Genomic DNA, 27,406 nt, shown 5'->3' with positions numbered 1-27,406 from the left:
TATGGGTCACAGTGATTCGATCCCATTGTGCATTGGGTTGCCCTTAGTCAGGATGGACTCATTGGCAGCTCACAACAACAACAACAACATGTGTATTGAGGAGGTGGGGAAGTTAAGCCTTCAAGGGGACTATAATAACAACAAGTGAAAGGAGATAAGTGAAAAAACTCCCTGCCTAAAACCCAACATCCAGAAGCGGACCACTGGTGTCCAGAGCACATGGGCAAAGGGGACCCATTGGGACTGCAACTCAAGGTAAGTGTCTCCAGGGAAAGGGAAAATGTTTGGAATTCAGGGGCTGGATGAAGAGGGTTTTCTGATATCTTTTAGCAATGGCAAGGAGGTTTCCATTTTTTTTCTCCTCCCTCCCTTTTTTTCTCCCAAATAAGAAGAGAAAGGAAATTTAGTGACCCCAAAGGAAACAGAGTTTCCCCTTCCCCTTACCTCCCTCCACGGCCCATACTTTAAAGCAGTGGTTCTCAGACTTCGTGTATCAGAATCATCCGCAGAGCTTGTTAAAAACTGCTGGGCCCTATCTCCAGGTTTTCTGACTCGATAGGTCTGGATGGAGCCCGAGAATTTGCTTTTCTAACAAGCTTCTAGGAGATGCTGATGCTAGGGCCACAATTTTGAGAACTCTGCTCTATAGGGGAGCTGATGAAAGGCATACAAAAGCCCCCACCAAAAGGAATGAGAGGCTGTGAGGCCTTGAGCTTGAGACTCAGGAGGGCTGATGCAGGGACATCAAAGTTCTGGAATGGTTGGAGAAGCAGCAGCAAGCGAAGTAGAATTTGGCAGGATTTCAGTTTTCATATGTTATCACAAATATAAGCACTTTAAATTGGCTTTTTTAAAAATATATGTATATTTTAAAAAACCCAAACCAGTTGCTGTGGAGTCTTTTCTGACTCATGACAATCCCATGTGTTGTAGTGTAGAACTGCACTCCCTAGGGTTTTCAATGGCTGTGATATTTTGGACGTTAACTTGCCAGGCCTTTAGTCTGAGGCAGCTCTGGGTGGATTCAAACCACCAACCTTTCAGACAGTGGCCCAGTGCTTAACCATTCATGCCACTGATTGAGCATCTGCTACATCTCAGTCTCTGTTTCAGGCTCTTTATCTAATTGATCTAATTTTAATTCTCATAGCAGCAACTTTGTAAGATAGTGTTATTGAGGCAGGCAGCCTCAGGGCCCAACCCTTCTAAGAGACATCTGCTCTGACTATCCTCCCACACTGAGCAAAATAAGCTGCCCTTTCTTCTGAAATTGTCCTTGACAAGATAACCACAGAAAGGGCCATAGATGGCCTCGACCCACCTTGGGGTGGGACTTAACATCCTAATGAAGAAAAATTCATCTCTTCCTCCATCCTGGGGGACCAAACCCTGTCTAAAGAAAATGCATAGTCATCCCCAAGCTCTGAGTGCCTGCATGAAGGTCAATCCTGAACATTCATGATGAATTTGCATTTCCTTGTCTGATCTCTGTAAAAGCCCACCTCCCCAAGCTGCCTGCGAGCAGTCTTAGAGCCAGCAGCCCTGATTACTCCTTTTCTTGTACAACTAAATAAAGGCTCCTTTCTGATCTCCCACCTCAGCCTCTTGTTTATTGGCTGTAACAAGTCACACCGAGCAAAACTTGGGGTTTTCACCTGGCAACATTATTACACCAGTTTTACAGAAGAGGAAGCTGGCTAATTAATTGAGAGATTAGTTGAATTACTTTCTATAATTAGGTGATAAGAGTCCTCACAGGAGATGAGTAGAAAGCATTGGGTGGCAGAGTCTAGTGAAATATCTCCAGGTGTGTTCTGTGGGGCTGGGTTCAAGTAAAGTGGCATTTTCTAAAGCACAACCAGGATCACTACCGGACAATCTGTGGTTTGCATAGGAATGAGCCAGAACCAGAGCTAGTTCTAGAAAGGTCAGTCTTCTGAGGTATTGGACATAGTGGTAGATGGGAACACTGCCCAAGAATTGAATGCCTTATCTGGTTTCTCTTGCTATTTGGTCCATATTTCATGAGGACACAAGGAGAAAAGGGTCTACTCTTTTTAACATGTCGCTTGCTGAAGAAGATACAAAATCCAAAGAATTCTATCAGTGGAGTGGACTTTAGCTAAATAAATCCCAGTAATGTCCTATGCTGCCACAAACACGTGCATGAATCACAACTTTAGCATGATGTTAAGGAAGAAAACCAAAGGTCTACCATTTCAAACTAAGATCTTCATTTTCCTAGTTATTCATTGGCATGAATCAACTTAGAACCCATTTCTTAGCAGATTAAAAGGTTACATCTGTTTCCCAACCAGCTAGTTTCTACATGTTCTATCAGAGCTGTTGGGTTTTTGCTTTGTTTTGTTATTACTTTAATTCAAGTAATGTAATTATCATGTGCAGCCTGAGAGAAAGACATAAGGAAATACATACCTTTCTAAACTAAGATAAGCAATTGTCATAAAGAACCTGAGAGGAAAAAGAAAAATCAAAGCTCAGCATTTGCCCAAGAAAGGGAAATAGAGCAGGTTTAAAGTGTTCCTTTGCATGTGTATAAGACAATGTTTTGTAACTCTGAAGAAGACGCAGTTGTACATTTTTGAACCACAACAGTCTGCTTTGACTTTGTAGGATTTCATGAATCATTAGTGAAGCTGATGTTCCTTAGAGCCTGGCATTTGTCCTCCCCACACCAACCAACATCTGCCCCTCAGGCTGAGGTTGGAGTCCAGGCACTGGTTCTCACATCTGGGAATGGTGTTTGGAACCTCTGTCCACTATAGATTTCCTCTGGCTCCACTGCCTCTCTTATAAGAAGTAGCACTGTCTCCAGTTCTAATTCACTGTGATGTTTTACTCTCCATTTCTCAAAACATAACTCCTAACTAGATTTGGTTGAACGATTTTTTAAGGTTCAACATAATAAAATGGACCAACCTGACTTCAGCTATATAGGGGAAAGAGCTTTTGAGAAGAAAGAGTTGGAAATATGGGGCATATATTTAAATAATAGGGTTTTGGGAGATATGGGGGTAAGAGGGAAGGCTCCAGATCACCAGTTACACTAGCCCATGACTTGCTTATATTAAAGACAGAGCAAGTTCCCTGACTCAGCCTTTTCACAGTTGCAATTGCCCCTATCCAAAAAGTAACTCTGACCCCAAGGATAAAATCCTTCCCAGTTTTTCTTTCTATAGATGGAGTGAGCAGCAGCAGCAATTGTCTGCTAGAAAAGTTCTCAAGTTATCACATGTATTTTAGTCTCCGGCCTCAAGAAAGAAAAACATAGCAAAGGCTCTGATGCTGTGAGCCCTCTGAGCCTGAAAATTAGTCAATAAAATAGCCACAAGGAAAGAGCAATGCTTTCCGGTAGACTCTTCCACATTGCCACTTGATGGTAGGGAAAGTTTCGGGGTTGCCATGGCAAAAATCATAATATTCTAATGGATAAGGCAAATTATAAAATGTTGGCATAATGGCAGGGCTTTGACGTGGGTACACAAAGATTAGGCTGGTGTGAGTGCTCATCCCTATATCACTCCGTTTGTCTAGGCCTGTCTGACTAAGGCCCAACTTTTCTAATTCACACTCTTTTCAGAAAGCTAAAAATTAGAAAAGAAAAAGCTGCTGGGTAGCCATCAACTTCAAGCTTTAATTTGAAAGGAAGGAAGGAAGAGAGGGAGGGAGGGAGGGAGGGAAGGAGGGAAGGAGGGAAGGAGGGAAGGAGGGAAGGAAGGAAGGAAGGAAGGAAGGAAGGAAGGAAGGAAGGAAGGAAGGAAGGAAGGAAGGAAGGAAGGAAGGAAGGAAGGAAGGAAGGAAGGAAGGAAGGAAGGAAGGAAGGAAGGAAGGAAGGAAGGAAGGAAGGAAGGAAGGAAGGAAGGAAGGAAGGAAGGAAGGAAGGAAGGAAGGAAGGAAGGAAGGAAGGAAGGAAGATTGTAGTCTTAAAAATATATTGCTGCTCTACCACCAAAAAGTAAAAAGATTTCAGGCCTGATAGCACATGTGACCCTTCCATAGAATCAGTTCCTGGCTGGAGCAGAACATACTTATGAGTTTGTCCTTCAATTCTGTGAGGAGGTAGCTGGGGAGAGCCTCAAACCCTTACCCCCGTTACCATCCCAAAGCCTCTGAATAAAGTGAGTCACAGACTGACACACTTGAGAAATGTTGCTGTTTCAAAGCCACAGAGCCACAAAATCTGTGTTTCCCCAACATCAGAGCAAGATCTGCAAACACCATTACCTCCTTGGGTTGGCTGCCTTTTCTGCAGCTGACATTTTTTTAAATTATTGTGCTCACACAATATATAGTTTAGCCAATGTTGATTGAGGGATTACTTAAAATACTCTTGCCTTAGTTTCCTCATCTGCCTTAGTTTCCTCATCTGCCTTAATTTCCTCATCTGCAAAATGGAGATAATAATAATACATAGCTCATAGGGTTGTGTGATGATTAAGTTAATTAATAGTTGTAAAGCATTTAAAACATTGCCTGGCCCATGTTGTGTTGTTGTTAGGTGCCGTTGAGCCGGTTTTTGACCCATCGTGACCCTATAGGACAGAATAGAACTGCCCCATAGCATTTCCAAGGAGTGCCTGGTGGACTTGAACTGCCAACCTTTTGGTTAGCAGCCGAATTCTTAACCACTACACCACCAGGGCTTCCTGCCTGAGACATAGTTACCCCTTAATTTTAGATATTGTTATAATAATAATATTCTGGTTATTATTATAAGTAGTGCCACTAAGTGATGTATCAGGTACTTTTCTGGATAAGATTAATGTTTTATACCTTAAAGGGGCTTCAAATCTGGCAGGAAAAAGGCAGAATAATAAACAATTAGTAACAGTATCTGTCATGTAATGCTTGCTGAACCAAAAGTATTTGGAGTGATTAATCCAGATGAATGCAAAGAGTAAGAGCCAGAGAATTGGGCCACAGGTGGCCTGAGTGTCTCTGCTCCATTAACCTGGTAAGAAGGGTGTACACAAATATCAGGGGAACCTGAACAGAATCCCATCAAAGGGTACAAACATTCTCTTGTCATCAGATTGTCAGTCTTTCCTGAGATAGAGGTATGCCACTTCTATCCACTCTGCCAAATCCTTGTAACAGAGGGGCAAGGCCAATGTGTGAAAGATCATTCAAAGGATCAATTGGGACGCCACTGGGTAGGAAAAAATCATCAATTTCAGTAAAGGGTACAAACATCATGCTTCACCAGAAAATACAACCAGAAGGAAGTAATCTGAAAGTTTCCACAAGAACTTTGATGATTTTCCTCCAGAACTTCATGAATCTGATGCTTTCAAAGAACAGGAAGTATACAGGTGTTACGGTCAAGACATTATGGACTAGGAGACAGAACTCCCAGAATGGCTGTATGAGGAACTCTACAAATTCTCTCCCCAGAGAAATAATGATAAAACCGGGCAAAACTGTAAAAACAACTATTTAAATTCTCAGAAAATTGACCAAAAGACATATAATAAATTGAGAAGCATATATTCAAGAAAATCTATTGAATCTCAGTGGGAAAAATGAAAGTCTGTGACATTTGAGTCAGGGGTTGCTCCTGCCCCTGTTGCTCTGCATTGCAGATCATTCTGGGTGGATGGGGCAGCCCATGAAGACCAGCACCTTTAATACCCACCCTCAGCTCTAGCTCCATAGTTTGCAGGTTCCACTCTAAATGGAGCAGCCCACGAAGACAGTGGCTTAGCTCTACTCCACCCCACCTTCCTACAGCTCCATATCCACAGCACAGAGGGTTGACTCTGGGCAGGCAAAGCAGGCCATGAAGGACAGCAGCTCCTATAGCCCTTCTATGGCTCCAGCTCTCACTGGGGTTGAGGAGGGGCATGGGAGGCTGTGAAGACTCCTGAGAGAGCTGACTTTATTTGGCTCTGAGCATAGAGAAATCTATGCTCAGGAATGTTGTTGAAAATAACTGCAATTCCACTGGTGAACAATTAGAGAAGGATAACAACTCTGTGATACTACTAGAGGCAAACAAAATGACAGACCATCCAGAAGTTTAACAGGGATATCCGGGAAAAGAGACAGTAAAAGAGTACCCTGCTAAGATCACACTCATCCTTGGTGGTCCAGAAGAAGGCTGTGTACATGCAGAGGACTGTGTCCTCGCAGGTGCAACCAGAGAGGGCACTTGTGAGCTTCCAGTCCCTGGCTGAATGTGAGACACACTTGTAAATTCTTTGAACTTCTAAATCAATCCCCAAGCCACACACATATTCAACAGCAAAGGCTGGCTCAGGGGGTGTAAGCACAACCTCTGACCAATCATTGACTAACCAATAAGTTATGCTTATTCAGGATGATTCCTGGGAAGCCAGGCTTAAAAATAAGGAAAAAAGGTGAGCAGTCACATCACAAACTGCACACTGTGAGAAAAATGGATTTAACAGAATTAGCCCAAGCAAGCCACTAAACAAATAAGCAGGCAAACAAACAAACAAACAAAAAAACTGCAACTAAAAGCTGATGGAGGGGAGGGGAATAATCAGAATCCAGAGTTAGTACAAGATATTCTTTAATATGTCCAGGTTTCAAAATAATTGATAAGAAATTCAAAGAAAAAGAAAATGGACCCATACACAGTGGAAAACCAAGCAATAGAAACTGCCATTGAGAGAACCAAGATGTTGGAATTAACAGAAAAGACTTCAAAGCAGCTATAACAAATTTGTTCAAATATCCTAAGGAAAGCATGTTTAAAGATTTTTTAAAAAACAAGATGACAATGGCTCATGAAATAAATATCAATAAAGATATATTTTTTTCATTTAAGAGCCATATGAAAAGTATGGAACTGGAAAGTACAATAACTGAAATTAAAAAGTCACTAGAGGGGCTCAACAGTAGATATCAGCTATCAAAAGAAAGAATTAGGGAAACAGGATAGATCAAAAGAGATTATATCATCTGAAAACAGAAAGAAAAAATGAACAACTCATCAGAGACATGTCATACACCATTAAGCACAGCATAGATGTGGAATGGAAGTACCAGAAAAAAAGGAGACAGAGAAAGAGGCAGACAAAAATTTGAAAATATAACATTTTAAAACTTCCCAAATGTGATGAAAAACAATCTACTCATCCAAGAAGCTCAATGAACTCTGAGTAGGATCAACACAAAGAGATCCACACCTAGACACACCATAGACAAACTGTTGAAAGACAAAGAGAAAATCTTGAAGGCAGCAAGGGAAAAGTGTTTCATCAAGTACAAGGGAACCACAATAAGGCTAACAACTGACTTCTCATTATAAACAATGGAGGCCAAGAAACGGGGCGGGGGGTGACATACTAAAAGTGCAAGGGAAAAAAAAATGTTACCCAAGAGTACTATATGCAGCAATAATAAAAAAAAAACCCAGTGCCGTCGCAGCAATAATATCTTTCAAAAATGAAGGTAAAATAAAGACTTCCCAGATAGAGTGTGAGAGGATTAATTGGCAGCAGATCTTTCTTACAGTAAATATTAAAGGACATTTTTCTGGTTGAAAAAAAGTGACACCAGCCAATAAAACAATCCACCCAAAGAAACAAAGAGCTCTGGTACAGATATTCACATAGGTTTTTTAAATTATAAAAGACAGAATAATTTTATATTTCCTCCTTTCTTCTCCTAACAGATTTTTTTAAAAAACAATTGAATGAAATAATAACTATAAAATTGTATTGCTCAGCTTATTGCATATGAAAAGGAAATATATATGACAATAACAGGACAAAGGAGTGGTGAAGAAATGAAGCCATATTGGAACAAGGAAATAACATCGGTTAAGTCAAATCCAGAAATGAAGAGTACCAGAAATGGTACATTAGTAATCTAATATAAACTATATATTCTCCTTTTTTCTGACTTTTGTTAAAACATATGAAATTCATAAAGCAATTTTTGTAACACATATAGGTGTGTTACATATGAAAAGAATAGCACAAAAGAAGGGGGAAAGGAAGGGAGCTATATTGGAGCAAAGTTATTATGTTTACTGGAATTAAGTTAGTATAAGATTGAAGTACATACTAATAAGATATGTATTTGATCCCTAGAGTAACCATTAAGAAAATAACTTTTTAAAATGTAGCTTAAAAAAATAAATAAAGGAATTAAAATGGTACATTAGAAAATATCCACTTAATACAAAAGAAGGCAATAAAGGAAGAACAGAGGAGCCAAAAAAAAAAAAAATCATGAGAAATACAGGGGGAAAAAAAAGCACCAAAATAACAGATGTAAATCCAATCTTATCAAAAATGACATCAGATGTAAATGGATTAAACTCTCCAATCAAAAGGCAGAGATTGTCAGACTGGATTAATAAACAATATCTAACTGTATGCTTTCTACAAGAGACAAACATTAGATTTAAAGCTATAAATAGATTGAAAGTAAAAGGATGGAACAAACAGCAACCATAAGATAGCTGATTAGCTATACTAATATAAGACAAAATAAATTTTAAGACAAAAAAAGTTACTAGAGATGAAGAAAGACATTCTATAATTATTAAAAAAAGGTCAATTCAGCATAAGTATGTGATGATTATAAATATATATGTACCTAACTACAAACACCCAAAATACATGAAGAAAAACTGACAGAATGAGATGGAGAAATATTGTTGTTGTTATTGTTAGGTGCTGACAAGTCAGTTCTGACTCACAGCGACCCAATGTACAACAGAAAAAAACACTGCCCGGTCCTGCACCACCCTCACAATCATTGTTATGCTTGAGCCCGTTGTTGGAGTCACTGTGTCAATCCATCTTGTTGAGGGTCTTCCTCTTTTTCACTGACCTTCTACTTTACCAAACATGATGTCTTTTTCCAGGAACTGGTCCCTCCTGATAACATGTCCAAAGTATGTGAGATGAAGTCTCGCCATCCTTGCTTCTCAGGAGCATTCAGGTTGTACTTCTTCCAAGACAGATTTGTTTGTTCTTTTGGCAGTCCATGGTATATTCAATATTCTTCGCCAACACCACAATCCAAAGACGCCAATTCTTCCGTCTTCCTTATTCATCATACAGCTTTCGCATGTATATGAGGAGATTGAAAACACCATGCCTTGGGTCAAAGGCACCTTAGTCTTCAAGGTGACTTCTTTGATATGAGCAAACTAAATCCAAAGCATGCAGAAAGACGGAAATAATAAAAACTAGAGCAGAAATAAATAGAAAAGAGAAATACAGTAGAGAAAAACAATGAAACCAAAAGTTGGTTCTTTGAAAAGATCGACAAAATTGAAAAACCTTTAACTAGACTGACAAAAAAGGGGAGGGGGGAGTGAGAAGAGGGAAGACACAAATTACTAAAAATCAGGAATGGAATAATACGAATATAAGGGAATACTATAAACAGCTCTATGCCAACAAATTAGAAAACTTAGATGAAATGGACAAATTCCTAGAAAGACACAAATTACCAAAAAGAACTGACAAAGAAATTAAAAATCTGAGTAAATTTATAACAAGAAAAGAGGTTAAATCAATAATTTCAAATCTTCCTTCAATGAAAATCCCACGCCCAGTTGACTTCACTGGTAAATTCTACCAAACATGTAAAGAACATTTAATAGCAACCCTTCACAAATTCTTCTAGGAAATAGAAGAATAAGGAACACTTCTAAACTCATTCCATCAAGCCAATATTACTGTGATATTAAAGCCAAAGACATCACACACACACACACACACAACAGACCAATATCCCTCATGAATATAGATGCAAAAATCCTCAATAAAATATTAGCAACCTGGATCCAGCAATATACGGAAAGGATTATATACCATGTTCTAGTGGGATTTCAGGAATGCAAAATTGGTTTAATATTTGAATATCAATTACAGGCATACTTCGTTTTATTGCACTTTGCAGATATTGTGTTTTTTTTACAAATTGTAGGTTTGTGGCAACCCTGTGTCGAGAAAGTCTATCAGTGTCATTTTCCAACAGCATATGCTAACCTCATGTCTCTGTGTCACATTTTGGAAATTCTTGCAATATTTCAAACTCTTTCATTATTATTATATCTGTTATGGTGATCTGTGATCTTTGATATTATCATTGTAATTGTTTTGGGGCACCACGAACCACACGCATATAAAACGGTGAACTTAATCAATAAGTGTTGTGTGTATTCTGACTTTTCCACTGACTGGCTGTTTCCCCATCTTTCTCCTTCTCCTCAGGCTTCCCTACTCCCTGAGACACTACAATATTGAAAATAGGCCAATTAATAATCCTACAATGGCCTCTAAGTGTCCAAGTGAAAGAAAGAGTCACACATCTTTCTCTTTAAATCAAAAGCTAGAAATGATTAAGCTTAGTGAAGAAGGCATGTTGAAAGCCAAGACAGGCCAAAAGGTAGGCCTCTTGTGCCAAACAGCCAAGTCATGAATGCAAAGGAAAAGTTCTTGAAGGAAATTGAAAGTGCTACTCCAGTGAACACACGAATGATAAGAAAGCTAAACAGTCTTATGCCTGATAAGGAGAAAGTTTTAGTGGTCTGGAGAGAAGATCAAACCAGCCACAACATTCCCTTAAGCCAAAGCCTAATCCAGAGTAAGGCCCTAACTCTGTTCAATTCTATGAAGGCTGAGAGAGGTAAGGAAGCTGAGAAGAAAAGTTTGAATCTAGCAGAGGTCAGATCATGAGGATTAAGGAAAGAAGCCATCTTCATAGCATAAAAGCGCAAGGTGAAGGAAGCAGCAAGTGCTGACGTAGAAGCTACGGCAAGCTATCCAGGAGATCTAGCTAAGAGAATTGATGAAGGCGGCTACACTGAACAACAGATTGTCAATGTAGACAAAATAGCCTTCTGTTAGAAGAAGATGCCCTCTAGGACTTTCATAGCTAGAGAGGAGAGTCAATGCCTGGATTCAAAGCTTCAAAGGACAGACTGACTCTCTTTTTAGGGGTTAATGCAGCTAGTAACTTAAAGTTGAAGCTAATGCTCATTTACTATTCCGAAAATCCTAAGGCCCTTAAGAATTACGCTAAATCTACTCTGCCTGTACTATATAAATGAAACAACAAAGCCTGGATGACAGCATATCTGCTTACAACATAGTTTACTGAATATTCTAAGCCTACTTTTGAGACCCACTGCTAAGGAAAAAAGATTCTTTTCAAAACATTACTGCTCATTGACAATGCCCCTGGTCACCCAAGAGCCCTGCTAGAGATGTACAAGGAGATTAATGTTGTTTTCATGCCTGCTAACAAAATATCCGTTCTGCAGCCCATGAATTAAGCAGTAATTTTGACTTTCAAGCCTAATTATTTAAGAAATACATTTCATAAGGCTATAGCTTCCATAGATAGTGATTCCTCTGATGGATCTGGGCAAAGCAAATTGAAAACCTCCTGGAAAGGATTCGCCGTTCTAGATGTCATTAAGAACATCCATGATTCATGGGAGGAGGTAAAAATATCAACATTAAGAGGAATTTGGAAGAAGTTGATTCCAACCTTCATGGATGACTTTGAGGGGTTCAAGACTTCAGTGGAAAAGTAACAGCAGATGTAGTGGAAATAGCAAGAGAACTAGAATTAGAAGTAGAGCCTGAAGATGTGACTGAATTGTTGTATTCTCATGATAAAACTTTAACAGATAATGAGTTGCTTCTTATGGGTGAGCAAAAAAAAAGTAGTTTGTTGAGATGGAATCTACTCTTGTGAAGATGCTGTGAACATTGTTGAAATGAAAACAAAGGATGTAGAATATTACATAAATTTAGTTGATAATGCAGCAGCAGGGTTTGAGAAGATTGACTCCAATTTTATAAGAAGTTCTACTGTGGGTTAAATGCTATCAAACAGCATCATATGCTACAGAGAAATCTTTTGTGAAAGGAAGAGTCAATCAATGTGGCAAACTTCATTGCTGCCTTAAATTAAGAAATTGCCACAGCCATACCCAGCCTTCACCAACCACCACTCTGGTCAGCCAGCAGCCATCAACATCAAGGTAAGACCCTCCACCAGCAAAAAGATTATGACTCGCTGAAGCTCAGATGATGGTTTGCATTTTTTAGCAATGAAGTATTTTTTAATTAAGGTATGTACATTGTTTTTTAGACATAATGCTATTGCACACTTAACAGACTACCGTACAGTGTAAACATAACTTTTATATGCACTAGGAAACCAAAAAATTTGTGTGACTCGCTTTCTTGCAATATTCTCTCTTATTGCAGTGGTCTGGAACTGAATCTACAATATCTCTGAGATACACCTGTAATGTAATACAAGAGATTATCAGGATTAAAAACAAAAACCACAGGATCATCTCAGATGCAGAAAAACTGTTTGATGAAATCCAACCCTTTCTCATGATAAAAATTCTCAACAAACTATGACTAGAAGAGATTTTCTCCAACCTGTGTGGTAGACTGCGTGGTCCCCCAAAGATGTCCATGCATTAATCCCTGGTGAAAAAAAGGCTTTGCAGATATAATTTAAGTTATGGAACTTAAAATGCAAAAATTATTCAGGATAAGAAAACATAAGAGTAAATCTTCATGACTTTGGGTTGGGTGCGATTTCTTAGATATAACTTAAAAGTCCATTAAAAATGGATAAATTGTATTTCATCACAATTGAAAACCATTGTGATTTAAAAGACAACATCAAGAAAGTGAAAAGACAAGCCACAGGCTTGAAGAAAATGTTTGCAAAATATATATTGGATGAGGAACTTGTATCCAGAATTTATTCAAAAAAAAAAACACTCTTACAACTCAATAATAAGATAAACAATTCAATTAAAAATTGGGCACAATATTTGAATAGGCATTTCACCAAAGAAGATATATAAAAAGCCAATAAGCACATGAAAAAATGCTAAACATTAGTCATTACCCATTGCCGTTGAGTCAATTCTGACTCACAGAGACCCAATAGGCCAGGGTAGAACTGTTGCATAGGGTTTCCAAGGAGTGGCTGGCGGATTCGAACTGCCGGCCTTTTAGTTAGCAGCTGAGTTCTTAACCACTGTGGCACCAGGTCTCCTCATTAGTCATTGGGGAAATGAAAATTAGTATCACAATGAAATACTCACTAGAATGCTTATAATCAAAAGACAGACTATAACAAGTGTTGACAAAACTCAAGAGAAACCGAAAACCTCATGCATTACTAGCTGGGATGTAAATTAGTGTAGTTATTTTGGAAAATGGTTTGGCAGTTTCTTAAAATGTTAAACAGATATACCATGTGACCCAGCAATTCCACTCCTAGGGATAAATCCAAAGGAAATGAAAACATATATCCACACAAAGACTTATACACAAATATTCACAGCAGCATTATTCATAGTAGACAAAATGTGTAAAAAATTTAAATGTTCATCAACAGGTGAAGGGATAAACAAAATGTAGTGTAACCATATAATGGAATATTATTTGGCAATAAAAAGGAATGAGCTTCTGATACATGATACACCATGAATGAATCTTGAAAACATTATGCTATGTGAAAGACGCCAGTCAAAAAAGACCATATATTGTATGATGTCATTTATATGAAATGTACAGAAAATGTAAATCCCTACAGACAAAAAGTGGATTAGTTGCAGCCTGGGGCTTGGTTTGGGAGTGACTGCAAATGGACAGAATGGTTTTGGGGGGGAATGATGGGAATGTTCTAAAATTAGATTGTGGTGATGGTGCATAGTTATTGAATTATGCACTTAGAACGGGTAAACTTTGAGGTAAACAAATTACACCTCAACAAAGCCTAAAAAAAAATCATGGATTAGAACTGCTGCCACTGGTTTCTTAAGAGAAAGTATATGACACATAGGTTCCATGCTTGCCCTCATATGGCAAATAATTCCTTAATGCATGGGCTGGCTTTCCTGGAGGACAACTTTCTGGAGCATTTCACAGGTCTAAACATTTTCCCACAGGTTCTCCCATTGCTTCTCACAGGACTCTTCCAAGTAGAAATAAAAGTAATTATTATCCCAATTATGATTGGCAAAGCAAGCATCAGGGACATTAAATGACTTGTCTGAAATAAACTAGACTGGAGTCAGGGGTAGGTAGGCCACTCCCACTACACATATTGCTCTCAATCCACTCCCTACTCATCACAGTGAAGGACACAGAGAAGCCCTCAGGGCTGACTGTCTACACCATGGATCAGAAAACTTTTTTGTAAAGGGCCAAATAGTAAATAGTTTAGGCTTTGTGGACCATATGGTCTCTGTTGCAAATACTCAGCTCCATCGTTTAGCAGGAAAGCAGCTAAGACAGAGGTCCCCAGGCTGCAAAAAATTCCACTGCCTTGGACAGCTTACTTGACATGCCGTGTAGCTTTACATTAAAATCCTAGTTCCTCTTTCCTTAACTGCTGCCCAAAACTAGAGGAAATTGGCAGAAACTGGCTTAGGTGCCATGTTGACATTCAGGGTAACCTTTTAGTAACTTCCCACCTCTGGGTGGAGTTTAACTGCCATATTCCGAACACACAATGCATGAAGTTTTATGTAAACCCCATCGCGCCTGCATAGTATGATTAAGAATGTTGCTGATGTAACTTGTATGAACATCCTACTTGTAAACCCCTTAAGAGTAACCTTCCCCCTCACTGAGCAGTCTTGGCAACAGCAGCCCCAAGAGTTTCCTTTCCTTGCACAATGAAATAAAGGTGCCTTTCCACTTCAGTCTCTCATTTATTGGCTGAGAGGAGTCTCACCGAGCAGAACCTAGGGTTTCCACACGGCAACATTTCTGGAGTGCCAACCAGGAGTCACCCACTCAGTTCTATAGGCCGATCTGACAACAGACCAGCCCTGACATCTGGTATGACCAGGAGCTTTTTCCCAGAGACCTTGGAGCAGCCCTGGAAACTGATCTGCCTTGGACCCAATGTTGACACCGTGGGAGACACAAAACACAACTGGGTTATTTGGTAAATACCTAGGTAAGGCCTTAGAAGAGTCCCAAGAAGTGGGAAGAATTGACTGTTGAGGGCATTAAAAGCTCTAAGTATCTGAGGTTATTCGGCGAAAGCCATGGATTGAATTGTGTCCCCTAAGAATATGTGTCAGCTTGGTTAGGCCATGATTCCCAGTATTGTGTGGTTGTCCTCTATTTTGTGATTTTCCTGTGTGTTATAAATTATAGTCTCTGCCTGTGGTTAAAGGAGATTAGGGTACAATATAACACCTTTGCTCAGGTCATATCCTGATCCAGTGTAAAAGGAGTTTCCCTGGGGTGTGGCCTGCACCACCTTTTATCTCTCAAGAGATAAAAGGAAAGGGAAGCAAGCAGAGAGTTTGGGACCTCATACCACCAAGAAAGCAGTGCCAGGAGAAGAGTGTGTCCTTTGGACCAAAAGTCCCTGTGTGGAGAAGCTCCTAGTCTGAGGGAAGATTGATGAGAAGGCTGACAGAGAGAGAAAGCCTTCCCCTGGAGCTGACACTCCAAATTTGGGCTTTTAGCCTACTTTACTGTGAAGAAATAAATTTCTCTTTTTAAAGCCATCCACTTGTAGTATTTCTGTTATAGCAGCACTAGACAACTAAGACAGAATTTGGTACCAAGAGTGTGGTGCTGATCTAACAGATATCTAAAATATGGAAGCAGTTTTGAAACTGTGAATGGATAGAAGACTCAGAAGAAAGTGATGAGAATTGTTAACACCGGAGAAGGCACAGATGGTGAGAAACACCAGTACAGGACCAGCATCAGCAGAACCAGGTGACCAGCACCAGACAGCAAGAGAGCTGAGTGCCTGTGTGTAGGAGGCTTCTTGGCCGAATGGGGTGCCCAAGGCATTTATCGGTGGAGCTGCAGAGCTGTGGAACACCTGCCCCAGCAGGGGAGATGTGGGCATGAGGGCCAAAGAGCTGAAAGGCCAAGAAACCAGGAAGCAGAAGCTGAAGAGACAAGGAACACAATAAGCCGAACTGCCTCAGTCTCAAAAGGTATGCCAGGACCTTTGGGGTTTCAAAGGCTGAAGCCATGGCCTCTGGTGTTTCTAAGAATGGAATCACCACTCAGAGGGACTAGGAGAATGGTGTGCCTAAAGCTGAGGGAGCAGAGTTGCCAGCCCAGTGGGCCTGGAAGGCAGAGCTGAAGCCCAGTTCCAAGAGGCCTCCACTCAGAATCCGGAGAGTATGGCCAATACCTGGAGTCTGGAGGGCAGGGCCATTGTGTAAATGGTCTCAGAGAAGAGAGGATTATTTTCCTAAGCACTGGGGGCTAATGTGATGCTTGTGAGAGCTAGTTTGATTATTGGCACTTTTGAAGCTTTAACGTCCTGTCACCAGGTGGTTAGAGCTATTACTAAGTATGTGAGCCCAGAATTCTGTTTACTCTTCTTGTATGGATTCAGGTCATGTGTCCAGATAGTTTGTCACCAAGTGTGTGGTGCCAACTCATCTACAGTCTTAGACGAGCAGGAGTGATTGGTTTAGACACAGGTATCTGGCTGCAGTAGAGGGTCACATGCTGAGCAAGGCAGGGGGCTGACCATTTCCCCTGACTGTCTGTAAGGTAAGCATGTCCCCATTTCCTAGAGCACATAGGTGGGTGGGTTTGCAGCCGTACTATGGGCACCCAATGCTGTTGGCTGTAAGAACTTGGAGGCACCATTTATCCTTGGACTCCTGTGTGGGTGGCTAGGTGGCGTGGGTAGAGTCACCAGTCCTCAGGCTCCTGTTGTAGGTAGGTGAGGACCCTGATTAATAGGCAGAGCAGTGTCAAATGTCACAAACCTGCCTTTCCACCATATAGCTGAAACAGTTGAAGTTAGGCTGCAGGTATATACCCTGTTGTACTATACTAATGAGGGCCTATGCTGTTGAAATGGGCCCACACAATTCTATGCATGGGTGAAAGGCATTGAAAGTCTGTGGACCCTTTACGCCTGTGCTTAGGCAAAGGAGCTGTTTCTGCCCTGAGTTCTGGGTTTAGGGAGGTTGGCAGATTATTTTTTCCCTGTTTGTTAATTTGTTCCTTCTTCAAGGCCAGGAGAATGCCTCAGGATGTGCAACAGGCCCTACTTCTGGCTCAGGGAAAGCAGCTATCACCAAAGCTGGCTTGGGACCTCATGCAGAGCAGGGAGGGGTCAGGTAAATGAGAGAGTTTTTTTCCCAAAGTCATGCTTTTTGATCCGTGTGGTAGATTAGGTGCACATACTTGTCTTTTGCTGATTGAGCGCAGCTTTTGCTGACTCTGGAGGCGTAAGGGACTCTCTGCTGCTCGTTCCCTCCCGATGTGGAACATGTGTCCCAAATGCCACTGCTTGTGTCACCATGCTCACACCAGCAGATCAGCCTGTGGAGCACCAGTTCCCACCAGGTCATATCTGGCAACTCCTCACTGCTTCTGAACCATCTCTCCCTCCCTGTGCAGCTCAGTTCAACTCCTCAATTTTGCCTGTGTTGTTCAGGGCTCCCAGACTGTCATATACAATTGATTCACTTGTTTTTTCAGGTCTTTGTTGTAAGACGGACCACAGGAAGCATCTGAGTACTTTGCAATCTTTACCCTGCCTCATTTTTCAGTTTCTTATCTCTCTCTCCCTTACTTCCTTTCCTTTCTCACACCCACCTAGCCACATGTACTTTCCCCACCCCTACTTGATGGGCTGTGCCACACCGCCCAGCTGGAAAGCCAATGTCAGACGGCTTCCCGGGGCCCACACCACTCCACCAACAGGATTCTTCAGCACCGGTTTTTTGACCTCTGTCAAAACATTTCTTTCCCTTCCATCCCACACCAACTTAGATCCACACATCACACCCTCCTCATTCCCTCATGCCTATCTGCACCATGCGCAGAATGCCACATCCCCAAGCACCATAGGCATGGACCACCAGACCCTGCCCTGTAATGCCCCCCAGCCCTGCCTTGTCTGCCCCAGTATGTGCTGCAAATGACCCATCCCAGCCCCCCTCCCCCGCTGAATCTGCCCTGCTGCACCATAGCTGAACAACTGGTCCTGCCCTCTTGGACAAGGTGGTGAGAAGTATAAAGCCCACAGATGAGCAAACAACAAAGACAGCAATAAACTCACAATTATCAATAATCACACTGAACATAAATGGGTTAAATGCACCCATAAAGAGACAGAGAGTGGCAGAGTGGGTAAAAAATAAAAAACAACACTCATCAATACACTGTCTACAAGATACACATCTTAGAAACAAAGACATAAATATATTAAAAATCAAAAGATTGGGAAAAAAATATGTCAACCAAATAGCCACCAAAAAACAGTAGAATGGCAATAATAATCTCACATAAAACAGACTTTAAAACAAAATCCACCATAAAAGACAAAGAAGGACATTATATAATGATTAAAGGGAAAATTGACTATGAAGACACAACCATCTACCCACCCAATGGCAGGGCTCCAAAGCATATAAAACAAACTCTAACAGCACTGAAAAGAGAAATTAATAGTAAGAGGCTTAACACACCACTCTCAGTAAAGGACAGACAATCTAGAAAGAAATTCAGCAAAGATATGGAAGATCTAAAGGCCACAATCAACCAACTCAATCTCGGAGGCATATATAGAACACTCCAGCCAACAACTGCAAAGTACATGTTCTTTTGCAACACGCATTGAACATTCTTCAGAATAGACCACATCTTATGCCACAAAGCAGCCCTCAACAAAATTCAAAACACTGAGATAATACAAAGTATCTTCTCTGATCACAATGTCATCAGAGTAGAAATTAGTAACAGGAAGAGCAAGGAAAAAAAATCCAATACATGGAAACTGAATAACACCCTGCTTAAAAACCACTGGGTAATAGAAGAAATCAAAGATGGAATAAAAAAATTCCTAGAATCAAACGAGAATGAAAACACATTATACCAAAACCTGTGGGGCAGAGCAAAGGCAGTGCTCAGAGGACAATTTATAGCAATAGATGCACACATCCAAAAAGAAGAAAAGGACAAAATCAAAACATTAGCTACACAGCTCAAAAAAAAAAAAAATAGAAAGAGAACAACAAAAGAAGCCCACAGCCACCAGAATAAAGGCAATAACAAAGATCAGAGCAGAAATAAATAAAATAGAGAATAGAAAAACAGCAGAAAGAATTAACAAAACCAAAAGTTTTTTTTAAAAGATCAACAAAATCGACAAACCATATCCCAAACTGACAAATGAAAAACAGAAGAGAACACAAATAATCCAAATAAGAAATGAAATGGGAGACATTTCAAAAGACCCAACTGAAATAAAAAGGATCATAACAGAGTACTATGAAAAAGTACACACCAACAAATTTGAAAACCTAGAGGAAATGGACAAATTTCTAGAAACAAACCACCTACCAAACTAACACAAAATGATGTTGAAAATCTGAACAGACCCATTACAAGAGAAGTGATTGAAAAGGTAATAAAATTACTCCCAACCAAAAAAAAAAAAAAAAAAAAAAAAGCCCTGGCCCAGATGGCTTCACTTGGAAATTCTACCAAACATTCAGAGAGGAGCTTACACCAGTACTACTCAAACTATTTCAGAACATAGAAAAGGAAGGGATACTGCCAAATTCATTCTATGAAGCCAGCATAACCCTGATACCAAAACCATGCAAAGATACCACAACAAAAAGAAAATTATAGACCAATATCTCTCATGAACATAGATGCAAAAATTCTCAACAAAATTTTAGCCAACAGAATTCACCGTCATATCAAAAAAAATAATACCCCACAACAAAGTGGGATTCTTGCCCTGTATGCAAGAATGGTTCAACATTAGAAAATCAAATCAGTGTAATCCACCACATAAATAAAATGAGAGAAGAATTACATGATCATCTCAATCGATGCAGAGAAGGCATTCAACAACATCCAACACCCATTCCTGATAAAAACTCTCAATAAAATAGGTACAGAAGGAAAATTCCTCAACATAATAAAGGGCACCTATACAAAGACCAGCAGTCACCATCATTCTTAAAGGAGAGAGGCTGAAAACATTCCCCTTGAGAACAGGAACAAGATAAGGATACCCATTATCACCACTTCTATTTAACATTGTGTTGGATGTCCTAGCTAGAGAAATAAGGCAAGAAAAAAGAAACAAAGGGCTTCCAAATTGGTAATGAAGAAGTAAAACTGTCCCTATTTGTGGATGATATAATACTATACATAGAAAACCCAAAAGACTCCATGAGAAAACTATTGAAACTAATAGAAAGATTCAGCAGGGCAGCAAAATACAAGATAAACATAAAAAAATCAGTCGGATTCCTATATACCAATAAAGAGAACTACAAAAAGGAAATCAGGAAACCTATACCATGTATATAAAAAAAAAAAATGTATAGTAGCCCCTAAAAAAAAAATAATTAGGAATAAATCTAACCAGGAATGTAAAAGACCTATACAAAGAAAACCACAAAACACTACTACAAGAAACCAAAAAAGACCTACACGAAAGAAAAAATATACATGCTCATAGATAGGTAGACTCAATATTGTGAAAAAGTCAATTCTACCCAAAGCAATCTACAAATACAATGCAATCCCGATCCACATACCAACAGCATTCTTTAAAGAGGTAGAAAAACTAATCATTAAATTTATAGAGAAAGGGAAGAGGCCCTGCATAAGTAAAACACTATTGAAGAAGAAGAATAAAGTAGGAGGACTCACGCTACCTGACCTCAGAACCTACTATACCGCTATGGTAGTCAAAATAGCCTGGTACTGGTACAACGACAGACACATTGACCAATGGAACAGAATTGAGAATCCAGATGTAAATCCATCCATCTACCGTCACCTGATCTTCGACAAAGGCCCAAAGTCCATCAAATGCAGAAGACAGTCTTTTTGACAAATGGTGCTTGCAAAACTGGATGTCCATCTGCAAAAAAAAAAAAAAACATGAAAACAGCACCCACACCTCACCAAACACAAAAACAAATTCTAAATGGATCAAAGACCTAAATATAAAACCAAAAACAACAAAGATCATAGAAGAAAAATAGGGTGAATGCTACAGGCCCTAATACATGGCATTAACAGGATACAAACCATAACTAACAATACACAAACACCAGAGGATAAGCTAGATAACTGGGATCTTCTATAAATTAAACACGTATGCTCATCAAAAGACTTCACCACAAGAGTAAGAAGAGAACCTACAGACTGGGAAAATTTTTTGGCTATGACAAAGGTCTAACCTCTAAAATCTACAGGAAAATCCAGCACCTCTATAACAAAAAGGTAAATAATCCAATTAAAAAATGGGAAAAGGATATGAACAGACACCTCACCAAAGAAGACATTCAGGCAGCTAATAGACACATGAGGAAATGTTTGCAATCACTAGCCATTAGAGAAATGCAAATCAAAACCACAATAAGATACTATCTCACCCTTCACCCTGACGTTACTTCACTAATCAAGAAAAAACAGAAAATAATAAATGCTGGAGAGGCTTCAGGGAGATTGGAACTCATGCACTGCTGGTGGGAATGCAAAATGGTACAACCATTTTGGAAAACACTATGGCGTTCCCATAAAAAGTTAGAAATAGAAATATCATATGATCCAGCAACCCCACTCCTAGGAATATATTCTAGAGAAATAAGAGCCATCATAGGAATAGACATATGCACACCCATGTTCGTTGCAGCATTACTCACAACAGCAAAAAGATGGAAACAACCTAAGTTCCCAACAACAGACGAATGGTACATACACACAATGGAAAACTATGCGGCGATAAAGAACAATGATGAATCTGCGAAACATCTCACAATATCCATGAATCTGGAGGGCATTATGCTGAGTGAAATAAACCAACCACAAAAGGACACATGTTGTATGAGACCAATATTATAAAAATTTATGAAAAGCTTTACACACAAAAAGAAACCATCTTTGATGTTTACAGGAGGAAAGTGGTGCAGAAGGAAAAATACTAACTAGACAACAGATAAGTGGTAACTTTGGTGAAGAGTAAGACAGCACACGATACTGGGGAAGCCAGTACTACTTGACAAAGGCAAGGTCATGGAAGCTCCATAGGCACATCCCTGATGGACTGAATTACTGGGCTGAGGGCTGGGAACCATGGTCTCAGGGAACATCTAGCTCAATTGGCATAACATAGTTTACAGAGAAAATGTTCTATATCCTACTTTGGTGAGTAGTGCTTGGGGACTTAAAAGCTTGTGAGCAGCCATCTAAGGTACTCCAGCGGTATGACCCCATCTGGAACAAGGGAGAATGAAGAAAACAAAAGACACAAGGGAAAGATTAGTCCAAAGGACTAATGGACCACAACTACCACAGCCTTTACCAGATTGAGTCCAGCACAACTAGATGGTGCCAGCTACCACCACCGACTGCTCTGACAGGGATCACAATAAGGGTCCTGGACAGTGCTGGAGAAAAATGTAGAACAAAATTCTAACTCACAAAAAAACAAACAAACAAAAAGACCAGAATTACTGGCTTGACAGAGAATGGAGAAACCCCGAGAGTATGGCTCCCAGACACTCTATTAACTCAGTACTGAAGTCACTCCTGAGTTTCACCCTTCAGCCAAAGATTAGACAGGCTCATAAAACAAAACAAGACTAAGTGGGCACAGAGGCCCAGGGTCAAGGAGCAGAAGGCAGGAGGGGACAGGAAAGCTGGTAATGGGGAACCCAAGGTTGAAAAAGGGAGAGTGTTGATGTGTTGTGGGTAACCAATGTCACAAAACAATATGTGTATTGTTTAATGAGAAACTCATTTGCTCTGTAAACCTTCATTTAAAGTACAGTTAAAAAAAAAGAAGAGCCTGGGGCTGCCCCGTGCCCCATGATGCAATGGAGAAAGACTTGGATTGAGGAGGACCAGAGACGAGTCCCCCACCTGAGTCTCTGTTATAATGAAGGTGGGGGGTAACCTGTACGGTTTCTAGTGGATGGCAGAGCAACCCATTCTGTCCTGACCCGGAAAAAGACACCCCCAAAGAAACAAACTGTGTAGGTTATGGGAGTCTCAAGTAAGAGGGAGGCCCCTCCCTTCCTCCAGCCTCTAACCTGCTCCATACAAGAGAAGTCATTAACACATTCTTTTCTCTACATTCCTGACTGTCCCATTCCCTTGCTGTTAAGAGACTTGTTGTGCAAACTGCAAGCACAAATTTCTCCTGATAAAGAGACCATGCATATGCAAGTACCACCAGAGAATGGATGGTGACCACAGATGGCCTTTACTGCTGAGTCACCCACCAATTATAGCACAAAAGGACACCACCAGGCACCAATAGAGCCAGACATCAAGAACACAGTGGTGCCATGGGTATAGGCCAACAAGGTGCCAGGATGTGCCAAAAACATTCCCCTGGTGGCAGTCAAGCTCTTACCTGGCATACTTCCCCTCCAACTTAAGCAATACCCCATCCGGGTGAAGGCCCAACAGACATTGGGAAAAATCATCACCAGATATCTGAAATATGGACTGCTCAGACTGTGTCAGTCACATTTCAACACCCCCATCCTGCCAATGAAGAAGAAAAATGGAGAATAGCAGTTCGTTCAGGATCTGTGAGCCATCAACCAGGTACCAGTCCTCAGCCGCAGTGAGTACAATTGCCTCCAGAATACCATAGAGGTTTTGGACTTTCTAGGAAATGCAGGGTATCGTGTCTCAGAAGAAAAAGGTCAGGTCAACCAAAAACGAGGTGATTCATCTGGGTTTTAAAATCAGATGGGGAGAGCAAGAACTCCTTCCCACCTGAAAAGACACTATCTGCAGTTTGGCGGCCCCTACCAACCAGAGACAGTTCAAGGTTTTTTGAGAATGGCTGGTTTCTGCCACATCCGGATCCCAAATTTCAGACTTATTGCCAAGACTTTACACTGAGCCTTAGAGGGAAAAGACACGGACCCCTTAAAATGGACCAGGACAGAGCAACAGGCTTTTGATACTATTATATGATTGGATTAAGAGACATTTAATTGGATCAAAGGTCTGCACCACTGTTTTGGCAGTGGTCCAGAGCTGCCCCACCTGTGCAAAAAATAATCCCAAGAACACTGCTGAAGGGCCCCTAGGGGTCAAGCAAACTGGGGCAATGCCCAGAGATAACTGGCAGGTGGATTTCACTGAGATGGCTTGAGCTCCTGGGAATTACATATATTTGCTAATCTTTATCGACACCTTCACTATCTGGGTTGAAGCTTTTCCTTGCAGGACTGAAAAGGCCACTGAGATTGTGAAGCACCTCCTGAACAAAATTATCCCTTCATTAGGGCTTCCCATCTGTATTGGCAGTGACAATGGGCACAATTTTGTGGCCTTGGTGGTACAATCTGTAGCAACTGCCTTGGACATTAATTGGAGCTTACACACAGCCTGGAGACCCCAGTCCAGCGGTAAAGTAGAGTGGGCTAACCAGACTCTGAAGAATACACCTAGCAAAGCTGTGCCATGAGGCCAAGTTGGTATGGACAAAGGCATTGACTGTGGCCCTCTTGAGAGTTTGGTCTGCCCCTAGAAGCAAACTAAAACTTAGTCCATTTGAGCTATTGTACAAGTGCCCTTTATTAAAGCACCCTAATATGATCAACGTAGCTTGTCATAATAATGACCAAACTCCCTCCCTCCACGAGGTTGGAGATATTCAAGATATGCTCAGCTGTGAAGCCTGCCTGAGCCAGAGGTGTCCTTCCATCCATTCCAGCCTGGTGATAGAGTCCTTCTTAAGGTGTAGAAAGCCAACCCCCTTCAGCAGAAGTAACGGGGGACACAGGCCCATGCCCCTTTGAAGTCCTCCTAGCGACCCCAATGGCTGTCAAACTCAATTGGTTCAAAGCTTGAATCTACCATACTCGAGTAAAGAAAACCACCCTGCCAGATGCTGAGGGACAAACTCATCAGAACTGTGAGAACTGGACTTGTGAGCCAGTCAAGGACCTTAAGTACTTGTTTTCTTCACACCCTCCTGCATGGGTGAGGTACTCCAAAGACTCTTAACGCTGCTAATAACCTTAGTGTTAGTATTCTGTTTCCTACACCTGTATACTCTATTTGAACAGGTTAGATTGTTTTAGACATTTGAGTGAACAGCTGGATAGGATATCAACGTTCTTAAAAGGGTGCACCAGGCAGCTGTAAGCCATACTGCACGGACTAACAATTGGGATTTGTTCATATTCCCCTTCACATGTAGGGCAAGGGTTACCCATAATCCCTGTATCTCTCCATCCAACTTACTGGCTGAAAGAAGAGGGGGCACAATTAACAAGTAAAAAACAGAACCCTATTTTAGGCAGAGTCCAATACACCACTGTGCAGTCTGCCTACCCATAATACCTCAACAGTAAATCAGTGACTATGATGAAAGGCCAACTGTTCAAGCCTATTCCAATATTTGCCCCCTCCCCAAGAACATGACAAAACAACTCTGAGCTATATAGTCCAGAATGAACACTGGTCCTGAATGACCAACGTACAAACAGAAAAGAAGGGAATAAGACAGAGGTTCCCAGGCTGCGGAAAATTCCACTGCCTCTAGCTGCTTGCTTGGCATCCCCCGTAGGTTTACATTAAAATCCTGGTTCCCCTCTCCTTAACTGCTGTCCAAAACCAGTTTAGGCACCATGTTGACATTCAGGATAACCTTTTAGACCTCATACATAGTAACTTCCCCACCTCTGGGTGGAGTTTAACCGGCATTTTCTGAACATAGGATGCATGAAGTTATATGTAAACCCCATTGTGCCTGTGTAGTATGATTAAGAATGTTGCTGATATAACTTGTCTGAACTTCCTTGTAAATCCCTTAAAAGTAACGTTCCCCCTCTCCCTCGCTAAGCTGTCTTGGCAGCAGCAGCCCTGTCTCCTTTCCTTACACGGTGAAATAAAGTTGCCTTTCCACTCTCCCACCTCAGTCTCTCACTTATTGGCTGAGACGAATCGCGCTGATCGAAATCTGGGGTTTCCACCTGGCAACACAGCCATAGAATATGTGTAAGCAAATGGAAATGGTGGTGATCCAATAAAAATTTATTTTCAAAAACAAGTGGTGGGCCAGATTTGACCTATGGGCCCTAGTTTGTCTACCCTGGGTCTACATTCTTGGATGCAGGCAGCTCCTCTAGGACCCTCACCACCACAGGGTTAGCTCCGTGGTACAAAACTTCTTCACTGTGAAGTAATCTCAGGAACACTTCAGGTATGTGACTGACATCCAGCTGCTCATGCAACCAGTGGATGCTGTTCAGTTCATCTACTCTTCTTCTCCCGTCCCACTTCCTCCCTTCTTCTCCCTGCTCTCTGCTCCAGTTGTAAGAGAGATTATTTTCTGATTCTGTAGGACTTCATTTCAATCTGGATTGTACCCCCACACTCCTTCCCAATGTGCTCTTATGCTCCCCAAATTACAAAATCAGTGTCATCTAGTCTTTCTCTTTCTTAGGCATCTAAACCCCCACACTGACTTTCTTACTGATTTGCCTCTGGTCAGCCAAGATGCTCCTTTCCCAGTGCTCTCTACAACTCTTCTATCTTTGAGTAAAATGGCATGTCCCTTGAGCCTCGATTTCTTCAACAGCTTCCCTTTCTTTCCATTCTGAATCTAAGCAGATCACTGAATTACATAGAAATTGTGGTCTGTTATCAATTTTTCATCAAATTGGCATTTTTAAAGCAGCCCTTAAAATTCATTTGGTCAGGCATTCATTATTTCAGCAAATATTTATTGAGTTTCTGCTATGGGGTAAACAAGATAGACACAACCCTATGAAATTGAGAGCCTAGTTAGGGAGACAGGTCAATAGGTGATCACAATGGAGAGGGTCCTGGGCATATGTGTAGGAGGAGTGCCTTGCCCCTTTTCTTAATCCGTTTTGCTCTGTACAAAGTAGGATAAAACAATATAATCTTCAATTACCTGGAAAAAGGCATCCTGCTTCATGAGTGGGCTTTTTACTAGGAAAACAAGCTCTGCTTCTTCCAACATTGCATCTATCTTTTTGAGTATACATAAATATTCTTGAACACACAGCAGGTTTGTATTCTCTGGGGTTTTCTTTTTGCAAGCTCTAGTTGCCTCTTAACACCACTCAGCACCAGAAATGTGCAGAGATCCAGAGACCTTCCAAGTCCCCTGCATGGCCAGTTCAACCCTTGGTCTTAGTCTTTCATGGTTGGGAGAAATAAGTGCTCAGTTCTTACACTTTGGATCTCCGCACATTCAGGGTCTGTAGAACCTCCCTGTGAGTTATTAATGGAAGTCCATGCAAAGAAAATAACACATTAAAAAACTTTCTGCTATGTAGACTGGCTGCCATGGTAACAACCAATATCTTCCCAGTCTGAGGGATTTTACATATAAAGAGTGTTGAAAAATCCATTTGTATTTAGAA

This window comes from Elephas maximus, chromosome X, assembly GCF_024166365.1.
Source record: "Elephas maximus indicus isolate mEleMax1 chromosome X, mEleMax1 primary haplotype, whole genome shotgun sequence".
NCBI classification, from domain to species: domain Eukaryota; kingdom Metazoa; phylum Chordata; class Mammalia; order Proboscidea; family Elephantidae; genus Elephas; species Elephas maximus.
This window is presented reverse-complemented; position numbering follows the sequence as displayed.